Below are 9,571 nucleotides of genomic sequence, written 5' to 3' on the forward strand. Positions count from 1 at the left end.
TATTGCTTTCCCTTGGTTCAGATGCCCAACCCTGGTGCAATCATCTGTGGCCAGAGGGCAGACTGTGCGTTCACTCACCTAGGAGAACGGGGTGTAGGCAGGTGAGAGCCATACACTCTTGTCATCCAGATATGAAAGAGGGAGCAGGGACTCTCCAGGCACGGGAAGACTATGAACTGAACGAGGAGGACGTGTGTGTGTGTGTGTGTGTGTGTGTGTGTGTGTGTGTGTGTGAGAGAGAGAGAGAGAGAGAGAGAGAGAGAGAGAGAGAGAAAGCCAGGACAATAGGGGAGCTGTCAGGGCTAGAATTAGCTGGTGAGCTTGGCCAAGTTTTCTAAAATCTCTCTATGTCTCAGTTCCTCATCTCTACAATGGGTGAATAGTAGTACCTCTCTTATGGGCTTGTTGTGAAGAGTAAATGAATAACCTACGTAAAGCTCTCAGGAGAGTAAATGGTCAGTCTCTGCACACTATTTTTATGTGTAGGGGAAATATTCTGGATGGATATCATGTAGAGGTCTTCTTTTTGTGGGGGGGGGGGGTTACAGTGAACTTAATTGATAGTGATGCATGGCAATGTAGGGCTTCCTAAACCCCTCTCCTTCTTCAGGGGTTTGGGATGGGACCTGTGGGGATCAGGAGATTCTCGGTGTGTTGGGGGATCGATCTGGAGCAAGGACTTCCCAGCAGCTGAGGGCCTCTCTTCCTCTCGCTTGGGCTGGTGGTCCAGGGCGCTCTCACTCCTTGGAGGCCTTGTGGACCATAAGGTTCACTACCCTGTTGCTGTAGCCAAATTCATTGTCATACCAGGAAACGAGCTTGACAAAGTGGTCATTGAGGGCAATGCCAGACCCAGCCTTGAAGGTGGCGGAGTGGGTTTCACTGTTAAAGTTGCAGGAGACAACCTGGTCCTAAGGATGACCCAGGATGTCCTTGAGGGGGCCCTCTGACACCTGCTTCATTACCTTTTTGATGTCATTGGATTGGTCAGCTTTCTCCAGGCCGTAGGTCAGATCCAAACCTGACACGTTGAGGGTGGGGACACGGAAGCCCAAGCCAGTGAGCTTCCCATTCAGCTCAGGAATGACCCTGCCCACAGCCTTGGCAGCACCAGTAGAAGCAGGGATGATGTTCTGGATAGCCCCTTGGCCATCATGTCACTGCTTCCCAGAGAGGGTCATGTATCCCCCCATGATGCCAAAGTTGTGGATGACCTTGGCCAGGGAGGCCAAGCAGTTGGTGGTGACAATCTTGAGGGAGTTATCACACTTGTCATGGTTCACACCCATCACAAACATGGGGGCATCTGCAGAAGCGCAGAGATGATGGTCCTCTTGGCTCATCCACACATTTCTGGTGCTGCTACTGGAGCCCCAGCCTTCTTCAAGGTAATGACGACACCAGTGGACTCCACGATATATTCAGCACCAATATCACCCCATTTGATGTTGGTGGAATTTCACTCCTGGGAGATGAAGATGGACTTTCCTTTGATGACAGGCTTCCTGGTCTCAGCCTTGACTGTGCCTTTGAACTTGCCATGAGTAGAATCATACTGGAACATGTAGACCATGTAGTTAGGGTCAATGAAAGGGTCATTGGTGGCAACAAAATCCACTTTGCCAGAGTTAAAAGCAGCCCTTGTGGCCAGGTGCCCAATAAGGCCAAATCCGTTCACTCTGACCTTCACCATCGTGTCTCAGGGTTGTGGCTGGCACTGTGCAGGAAGACGCGGCTGTCTGTCAAACAGGAGGAACAGAGAGCTTCATGGAGAGGTCCTGATGGCCAGTTTTGGATCTTCCTGTACAAGTCACTATCTTCTCTGAACTTCAGGTTCTCTCTCTGTAAAAACAATGGGATCAAACTAAATACTTTCTAAAATCTGCTCCAGATTTAGGATGCATTCAGTTGGCTGGGTGTCATGGGTCCATAGGGAGCCTGTGTGTTTTCAAGAAGTCAGACGACAAAATGAAAGGGACCTTCTCAGAACACAGTTATGTGAGGTGTGCCTGGTAACTACAGGGAGGCATGGCCAGGAGGTAGGGCCGTGGTAGCAGTAGCAGTACCAGAAATGTGTGGTATGAGACTCTGAACTTCACTGAGGGCCTGGAGAAGAGGGGGGCCAGATAGGCAAAAGCTCAGAGGTCCACAACAAAAGGAGAATAACCAGGAGAGCCATCCTGCTTGGCCACTGGGCATGCTGGGATAGAAACTGAAGTATGAATCATCAAGGCTAAGGCCACCAGACCTGTTTACCAAGGAGGCACTGGGGTAGAACAAGGTCAGTGTGAGGGTTAAAGAAAAGAAAGAAGGCTTGCCTCTAAAATCACGCAATGGCCTCTGGAGCAGAAAGTGAACAAGAAAAGCCTCGGGAGGGTTTTCTTCAAGATGGAACAGCTCATCCCCATCCCGAGAGACCACTGAGCACAGACTGCATGCTGACCACATCAAGTCCCTGATGCTGACTAGGGCCTTTGGGCTTCTTGGGCCGGTAGCAGTCCCTCTAACCAGCTTCCCATCCTCAGCCACTAGACACATCAAGTTCAAGTTCCTTCCATGGCCTAAGCGGCCCTCCCTCTGCCTCCTTCAACTCCCTGGCCCATCTGCTCTCCCACCAGCCCCTACACCTCACCTCCTACCCCTTCAGCCTCCAAATATCTCCTTTTCTGGTCCCACCCTGGGTTGCTGGCCATTTCCAGAGGAAATTGAACCATCAAAGAAAGAGGCATGTCATGACCTTTACTCTCTGTTTTGCAACCCTAGCCTAATGCCAGCTTGGCAATCACTTCCTGCTTTTCTAAGTCTCTGGACACCACTCCATGCTCCACAGTGGCTTTTACAAATTCTCACCACTCTCTTAGAGCACACCCACCGTACATACCATCCTGCCTCCTGACCATATTGTCACAAAGCAGATGGCCATGACTGAAAACATGCCTAAAAAACTTCTTTGTCCAGCTCTTTCCTCAAGCCTCCAAGAGGGTAATATTCTCCTCCAGGCCATAGCTACTCCCTGTACCTCTGGGTCTTGATCCTGTGCCCTCATCAACCCTGGGTTCTGGTGTCATCACTTACTCCTTCTTCCTGTGTCTTTGAGCAACTCTTGGCTCCTTTATAACGATCTGCATTGCAGTCTCTCCTTCTTAGGAAAGCAACAAAACAAAGGAAATACCTCTGTGATCTTGTGTCCTGGAAATCCCCTTTTCTCTCTTTCTCTTGTCTAGTTTAGAAATCTGTACTTTTAAGTTGGATTATTTAGTCTATTTATATTTATTATAATCATGGATATATTTGAATTTATTTTCACCATCTTATGTTGTGCTTTCCTTTCCTTTCTTGCCTCCTTTTGGATTATTTTTATCTCATTCTATTACCTTCCTTCTCTCACCCTGGGAGTTTTTCTTCTATTAGTCAGTATCTGACAATTGACAAAGTATACATGAATTCATACACAACTTATACATTTCAATTAAACTCTAACTTTTAAAAGATATTTTCTCTGGGCACACAGTTCTAAATTGACTGTTATTTATTTGTCTATTTGTTTGGATTTAACTATGCAGATTATATTTCTTGGAATTTTGCCTGTGAGGATTCCTTGTAGTCTGAGTTGAAGATGGGTTCCTCTGAAGAGGATTTGCTCTTCTTTCTTCCAGGTCCTACCAATTAGCACCACCAGCCCAGGATCACTTGAATCTAAATAGTGTGTAGTTTTTCAAACCACCCAGGTAGGGTGAATGTGGAATAAAATTAAATCATGAAGGCCAACTGGGGTTATGAATCCTCAATGAAGATTTCCCCCCCATTCTCACTCAGAGCCAAGATCCAGGTCAGGCAACTTCCCTTCCAGTATTCTGGAAGAGTGTTCCTAGTTCATTGGTCACATGAGGGTACTATCACCCTTTGTGGGTCACAGCTTTGTGCGGATGGTCACTTATTAGACTGCCCACCTTGGGCAGACCTAGGTTTTGTGCCCTGTCCCCTGTATCCAGCTCGCCTTAGAAAACCAAGGTTCAGCCCTTGCTGATTTGGCTCACTGGATAGAGTATTGGCCTGGGTTCGATTCTGGTCAAGGGCACATGCCTGGGGTGCAAGCTTGATCCTCAGTGTGGGGCGTGCAGGAGGCAGCTGATCCATGATTTTCTCTCATCATTGATGTTTCCAGCTTTCTCTCCCTCTCTGAAATCAATAATGTATTTTTTTTTTTAAAAAAAAAAAGCAAAAAAAATAAATAAATAACGAGAATCAAAGTTCAAGTTCACCTGGTATCCAAATGTTCTCAAGGGGAAAGCCAGCTTTGGTGTTCTGCTCTCCTATCTTTGTTCCTTAGTTTTGACTTGAGTGTTCTCACTTTCTAGCTGGTTTATCAAGCATTGTGAGTTGTTTCTTCAGCAGGAAGAACATGGTCTATCATTCTGAAGAAAACCCAAATCTCCCCTTCCCATCACAGCCAAGTTCTTTTAAAGAATAGAGGACCTTCCGTCTTTTGAAGGCTTCACCTTCCATTCACGTGTAGCCCCTGAAGATAGGCCTCCACACAAATTTCCAGTGAACCTGCTCAGGTAAACATGACCAATGGGCTTCAAGTTATCAAATCCTAGACACGCTTTGTTCCTCATCTTACTTGAACCCTTCTCAACATTAGATACTGCTGATCTCTTGAAACCCTCTCCTGCCTTGGTTCCTATTCTTTTCAGGTTCTCTTCTATTTCTCTGGTGGCTCCTTTTCTGTCTACTTTCTTCCTGTAGTTTTGATGTACTTCTAGAATTCTCTCACTGCCTCCCTCCCCCCACCCCAAGTTGTTGAATAGGTGTTATATGCTACTGACTTCCAAATCCATATCTCCATGGCTCCAGGTACCTTCAGGAGGCCTCAATGCCCAGTGGGGGAGCTCAACATCTTCCCCCAACCTGCTCTTGCGAATCTGCTAAACGGAGCCACCAAGCAGCCGGGCAAGTCAGGTTACCCTGGAGTCATTTGGGGCCACCCTCATTTCCTCCTCACGTCTCATATCCAATCACTCTTGCAGTTTCTACTTCTTTACAAACCTCTTGAACCTATTTCTCTTTCCCATTTCAATTGCTGCGGCCTTGGGTCAGGCCCTCCTATCTTGTCTGGGCTACTGGAATTGCCTCTGGTTTCCTTTCTCCAACCATCTGCACAAAGTTCAAGTTCATTTGGATCAGCAAAGTAGTCTTTCTAAAACACAGATACGGTCACTTTCCCTCCTTGCTTAGAACCCTTCTAGTGTTCTGGAGAATAGTGTACTTCCAAGTGTAAATCCATGTCTGTCTGTCTCTGCAACACCACCTTCAGCTCCCCCACCATCCTTCTTCACTCTGCACTCCCTGGGTGTGCTGCCATGCTGCTCACCGTTCCCTTAAATGTCAGGCAATTTCATTGCAGTGTCTTGCTCATTCTGCTCCCTGTGCCAGGAACCATCTCCTGCCTTCCCTTGCCCCATACAAGCCTGTCTATCTAGGAAACATTCTTTTATCTTCCAAGAGTCGGCTGTATCATGGCCTGTTCCTGAAACCCTTCCCGCCTCCTCAGCTTGTTCCTACAGAGTTTAATATCATGCCCTCCTAACTCGCTCGCCCTTTACAGGTGTATGCTATAACACATTGTTCTTATTGGTTTTTAGAGAGAGGAAGGGAGAGAGAGAGAGAGAGAGAGAGAGAGAGAGAGAGAAACATCAAACATTGCTGTGGGAGAAAAACATCGATTGGTTACCTCTTGTACATGCCCCAACTGGGGACGAACCTGCAACCCAGGTATGTGCCCTGGCTGGGAATCGGACCCCAACCCTCCAGTGTATGGGACGATGGGACGACGTTCCAGGGCAACACTTTGTTGCTTTTTTTTAAATGCTTATTTTTCTAGATTGTAAGTTCCATGGGGGCAAGAACTTACCTATGTTTATATGTTATGCCTTGGATACTATGTGTTTAATAAGTGTTTGTAGAATGGATGACTGAAGATCCCCCTACTTGGGATTAATAACGCTGCTCATTTGTGCACCAAGGCAAACTGTGCCGAATTCCCCAAGAGGTGGGGTGTCTTGATTTGCTGTAAAGCAAGAAGGCAGCTGTAGCACCAGGTGGTCTCGTCAGTGGAGCCCAGGGAGGAGGACTTTTTCCTGGAAAGGGGAATCCTGGCAGCTCTGGGAATCTCTGCCAAAGGGACAGAGCAGGGCTGACGAGGAGTTCATAGCCTGTGATATGGGTCCCGCCCTAAAGTCAAAGAGGCTGACAGAAATGGACACTTTGCTGAGGCCTCAGGGGTGGTAAGAGAGCCAGGCTGCAGCAGGGAGCACAGTCTGTCCCCATGCAGCTTGGACCTAAAAGGCAGGGCAGATGCATCACCTAGGACATCTCTGGCTTGAGCGGATGCCTCAAACTCTCAGGAATAGGGTGTGAAGGATATTCCTAACCTCCCTCCCCCACCCCATCAAGTCGAATTCCCCACCTTCAGCTGGCTCTTGAAGATCAGTCCCTGAAAAAAAAAAGCATGAGATGCTTCAGTGTTGAAGAAGGACAGGACCAGCAGGCTGTGGCTTCGACACTTAATTATAATGTGAGCCTGGGCAAGTCACTTACCTTGCTTAGGTCTCAGTTGCCTCGCCCATAAACTGAACACACCCTGACATGCCTCAACCACTTCACAGGATTATAGTAAAGGCCAAATCGTCATTGTAAGAATAGCCATTCCTTTTATATCCCTTCCTATGCATCAGAGACTCTGCTAGGCGCTATGCAATGTCTTCAGCCATCCTCACCACTCCTCTATGAGGTAGAACTATTATCAGCTCCATTTTACAGACAAATGAACCGAGGGTTAGGGAGGTGAAATGTCTTGCTAGCGAGTGGGCTGAGTGAGGTGGCGTTCGATCTGGAGACCCCGTGGTCTGGCTGCCTGGGCTGTATATTCAGGTATGCGGCTGACCTTGCGGCTTAGGAGCAGAGCGACCGCAGGGCCCCCCTGGGACTCTTGGTCTTGCGGCCACAGTGGCAGCACTTAGTGAGGTGTAGGAAAGAACAGTCCCTTCCCCTGGGCCTCAGAGACGTGTCCCTGAGGGCTCAGCCTTCCCTTCCCAACCACAGAGGTTGGTCCACGTACTGTATTGAATAGTGGCCCCTAAAATTCATGTCCACCCAGAACCTGTGAATGTGAACTTACTGGGAAGTAGGATATTTGCATATGTAATCAAGTTAAAATTACTTCAACTCCTACTGGATTAGGGTGGGCCCTAATTCAGTGACTGATGTCTCTATAGGAAGAGAGAAATTTGGACAGAGATACACACACAGAGGGAAGACGGCCATAGGAAGACGAAGGCAGAGATTGAAGTTATGCTTCCACAGCCAAGGATTGGGGAAGAACACCGAGGATTGTGGGAACCACCAGCAACTAGAAGAGACCAGGCATGGTTCTCCCCTAGAGCCTTCCGGGAGAACATGGGCCTGCTGACACCCTGGTTTCAGATTTCTAGCCTCCAGAACTGGGAGAGAATACATTTCTGTTATTTTAAGCTCACCAGTTTGTGGTGTTAGAGCAGCCCCAGGAAACTAACACAGTCCCCTAGTGCTGTGCCCACCACAGCTGGGAGCCCTAGGGTGTGGGTGGAGCAGAGTTTGGGAGACCAGTTTAATGGACTAGAGAAGGGAGGTGCCTATTGGGGGGGGGGGGATAGGGAGTAGGGGGGTGAAGGAGAGCAGTATAAAAATAAGGTGTTTACTCATCTAGCTACACTGACCCATTTGTAGACAGTGCCTCTGCATGACTTTGCATGTGTGTGTATGGGGGGGGGGGTAGTGGGGGGGATGTGTCTACAGTCTTGTTTTTTTTCTGGGGAGGATGGGGCTTCTTCAGGTAGGTGACAACTTACAAAGTGAGGACTTCATTTGAGAAACTCCTCCTTTTACCCTTTGGTCACCGTTTCCAACCCTAGATCCTAGATGATAATACTGGACTTAGAGAGGTAAAATACTTGCCCAAGTTGTCAATTGGTAAGAAAAGGAGAATTCAGATCCATAATTTTGGCTCTTTTTTTTTTTTACAATCTCAAGCCAAAGAAAGTAAACTCTTTTCAGAAAGATATAGGCGATTTTATCTTTTATAAGCATTTTCCCTGAATTTGAAAGTAACACTTGTTTATTTGTAAAAGATTTAGAAAATACTGAAATGTTTAAAGAAAAAGTAAAAAATTATTCTGGCAATGACTACTGATAATATCCGTCTGGTCCTTTTCTATGCAGATATATATTATAATAAAATTAGAATAATACTGTAAACAGCTTTGTGTGTTTTTTTAATCCTCACCCCAGGATATATAAGAGGTCACCAAAAATGTATACATACTTTTATAACTGATAACTCAATTTTGAAAGTGAACTGTATGTTAATAAACACTGACTTTATAATCAAAGCGTGTATCATTTTGGGGGACATCCTGTATTTCCATTGATTTGAGAGAAGGGGGAGAGAGGAATGGGTTGCCTTCTTAGGGGTCCTGACCCTGACTAGGGATGGAACGGGAAACCTAGGTATGTGCTCTGATTGGAATCGAACCCTCAATCCTCCCCTCCCCCCAACCAACTGAGCCACCCCACAAGGCAACATCTTTGTATTTTGCTTTTTAATTTAACATGATCTCATTTATCATCATTATCATTCATTTAACATTTTCTCACTTCATGGCTTTTTATAACCATACTTTTTAATTACTAAATAATACTCCATCCTATGGATGGGCCATAATTTTTTGTCTTCTATAATTGCCTGGTTAAGTTACTAGCCTTTTACAGCGATAAACATGCAACGGTTAAAACTTTTCATAAGCATTTATTCTGTATTATTTCCTGAAGGCAGATAGGGGATATACCGGGCCAAAAGGTATGAGTATTTTAAGGCATTCTATACATAATGCCGAATTGTTTACCCAAAAGGTCCTCCCGAGGAGCCGCATGTGAGTGCCCCTCCAGCACCCTCACCGAGGTTGAGCACTAACTATCATTAAAAAGCCTTGGAATGTGCTGAAAAGGGGCATCCCATCATCGATCACACAGGTTGCTGGGCGCCCGGAGGATTGCAGGGCGGAGACCAGTGAGCAGACGGCGGCGACGATCCTGCTGGGACAGGAGGCTAGGCAGTGGGGTGAAGGCGACCAGAAAACGCAGGGGCCTCTCAGGGCAGTGGACGCGGGGGAGGAGGCTGTGCCGATAAGATAACTGCGCTGGGTGGGGTGCAGGGGCGGGCGGAAACTGCGCGTTCCCTTTCAATCACATCTGTTCCAGGAGCTTTTAACAAAACTAATCAGAGATTCCCTTCCTCTCTCCAAGAGTTCACTTTCAACTGTACTTCAAAACCACGTCCACTGAATGAAGTTACAAGACTTGGCCTGAAAGGAGATTTTCAGTCTGTTCAAAGAAACTCAAAATGTTCCTATCAGAAGCTCAACTGCTGCCATTATGCTTTTCTTCTTAAGAAATGAGTGTCTTCTGTTACTAATGCAATTTTACATTTTTAAATACTAGTGTGAAAATTCCAAAGAGAGGCCTTAAAACCTGG

General features: G+C 46.7%; 1 pseudogene; it reads right to left on the reverse strand.

The window, feature by feature from the left end:
- Positions 1-737: 737 nt before the first annotated feature.
- On the reverse strand, positions 738-1,712 carry LOC102427549 (annotated as a pseudogene).
- Between the last annotated feature and the right edge of the window lie 7,859 nt (positions 1,713-9,571).

This window comes from Myotis lucifugus, unplaced genomic scaffold, assembly GCF_000147115.1.
Source record: "Myotis lucifugus unplaced genomic scaffold, Myoluc2.0 scaffold_160, whole genome shotgun sequence".
In the NCBI taxonomy this organism is placed as follows: domain Eukaryota; kingdom Metazoa; phylum Chordata; class Mammalia; order Chiroptera; family Vespertilionidae; genus Myotis; species Myotis lucifugus.